Genomic DNA, 2,724 nt, shown 5'->3' on the forward strand with positions numbered 1-2,724 from the left:
TTTAATATTCAGACCAATTACATGACGACACGTGTCAAGTGCATGCAATCGGTTTAACAGGTTACAAGTTTTTTGTCTTGTTTAAAACTAACACCCTCAAAGGTTATATTATTACAAAATAATCCAAAGGTTGTATTATTAAAAAAGAACCGGCCAAAGGTTGTATTGTTTTTGGCAATTTTTCCTAAAATTTATTTTCTGACATATATTCCAAAAAAGAAAGAAAAAAAAAGAGTTAAGGCATATACAATAACTGATATCATATCATATCATTCATATCACTAATAAATGAAGCCAATCTCGTAGCCAGACCACGAGACAACGAGACTTGGCAATCCAGTTTTTTGCCAAGTGTCGAGCCACGTAGGCGACAAATAGATATTATTGTGACCCATATGATGCCAAGTAAGGGAAATTTGAATAGATTTTTTAAGATTAAAATGTTGTATAAAGTTTTATTATCGATATACTTTTAATAATTCATATATACAAAATTAAACATAACTTTTAATAAGTATCGAATAATCTAATTCTATTTTCATTATAAAATTCTTTTTAAGAAGTTCTTTAAACTAAGATCCATTTATAATATATTTTATTTGTTTAAAAAAAATAGAGAACTAGTAAAAATAATTTTTAATCCATAAAAATAATTTTAGCTCGGTAAAAATACGTCAGTTCAGTAAAAAAATAAAAATTAAGTTCAATAAAAATAATTTTAAGTCAATAATAATATAAGAAAAATGATAAACATAGCCCTAAGGGCTATGTATAAGAAGTTAAAAAAAGGAAATATTAAGGATAAAGTAACATTAATTACACCGATCTGCGCGTGATTTTGTCATGAATTCCAAACTTAATTCTATTTTAGGTGGTATATTTAATGCTTATATATAGCCTTAAAGGCTACATATATCATTACCCATAATATAAAGGAAAATCTAACAGAATTAATCAAACCTTTCAACGATTCTCCTAAAAAAAAATCCAACCTTTGGATTAATCCTAAATAATCCTATCTTTACCTATTATTCTCCACACTGCTCCAAGTAGGTCACCATACCCCCTATGACCGGTTTCAAGCCACGTGTCAGCTTTTTATTGGGTTTAAAAAATAAAAAATTAAAAAAAAAACTCAAAAAAAAAATTCTCAAAAAAATAAAATAAAATTTAATTTTTATTTAAAAAAAATATATTCTTCTTTCTCTTACCTTCCTCCCACCCTCCATTGATGTCGGCCAGCAATACACTCCCCTCCATTGAAGCCTACCATTCCACCTAGCCAACTCCTAAAAAGGAACGGTGTCCTTCCAACAAGTGTATTATTCCGATAGAGGGTTCGAAATTATTAGAAAGCTAATTCTTCAGTGAGGTCTAGTGATCGGAATGCCTAGGTGGAGGCCGCTTCCGATTATTAATATTAATGTTTAATATTACAGCTTAATCTTGACTAAACCCTTCGCGTCACACCCCAATTAAGTAACCGATCCGAGGCGACGAATCAATCCAAAGGATTAGATGAGTCATTAAAGTATTACGAACAAAGATGTTGGATATTGAGCTTAGAGAGTCAAAACCGAGCGTCGCAAGTCGATTCGAATTTAAAATTCGACGAGACAAGAAATCAAGCAAGCGACAAGTTCGAGCTAGGCCGTAGCCTCGCATTGGCCTAGCCATGGGAGTGCTAGGCTAGCTTAAGCTACCATGCGCATCGCAAGGCATGCCGCATGCCTAACATGCGTTGCGTGCTAGACCGAGCATGCTAGCAAGGCTGGTGCACATGGCTGCAAGCATGCTTGCATCAAGCGTATGCTAGCGTGCTAGGCCACGCACCCAGCCGCAAGCAATACAGTGCATAGCAATCGCACGACAACACCCTATGCGTGCTTTTGCTATGGGCTATGCGTGCTAGGCATCGCATAACACTCGCAGCCCGCAACGCATAAGCAGCAGCAACTAGTAGCCCGCAATGCATGCATGGCGTGCTTGTTGCGTGTGTGCATAGGCAGGCTGGCCTGCAAGCCCAGCCTTAGTGCTAGGTGCCAGCTGGGCAGCCTTGGCAGCCAAGGCAGGCCTCCAGCCAGCCATGCTCAAGGGGACAACTCACGATTTTGTGGGGACCGATGCTTGGTTGTTTTGCTTGGGGAGTAACAGGATTTTGGTCCCCCCCCCCTTGGTGGTCCTCAGCTACCCATGCTCTCCTAATGCCACTTGGAGCTTGTTGATTGCTTTGCATTTTAATTTGTTGTTGATTAAAATAAATGGTGGAAAAATGCAATTCTCCCACATTGATGGGAGAAGGGAGATCAAGTCTCCTTTCCCTATAAATACCCAAGTTTTGGGTTTGGGAAAAATCACTTGAGTTGAACTCAATAAGGCATCTCCCTATAGGTAGAAAACCTTTAAGTTCGTAATACTATAGTCTTTTGAGTATAGTCTTTTCTTGGTCTAGCCCCGACTAACCTTCGGGGTAGAGGTCGTTCGAGTCGGGTCTCGAGGGTGAACTCTGTCGGAGGCTCTCGCGCTTGCGGAGCTAAGGCTTTGAAGTTCGAGCTCTATAGGAGCGAAGCACACGTCGAGGGTAAGAATTTCATTTCCCTTTCTCGTTCTTTTGTTGTTTAATTATGTGGTTGCATGTTTAGTTGCTTTAATTAGTGGGCGGTTCTTGGGCGGATTTCTCTTTTGCGTAGTGTTAAATGCTACAAAACCCAACAGCGGTATCGG

The sequence above is a fragment of the Chenopodium quinoa genome, unplaced genomic scaffold (assembly GCF_001683475.1).
Source record: "Chenopodium quinoa cultivar QQ74 unplaced genomic scaffold, ASM168347v1, whole genome shotgun sequence".
NCBI lineage: Eukaryota > Viridiplantae > Streptophyta > Magnoliopsida > Caryophyllales > Amaranthaceae > Chenopodium > Chenopodium quinoa.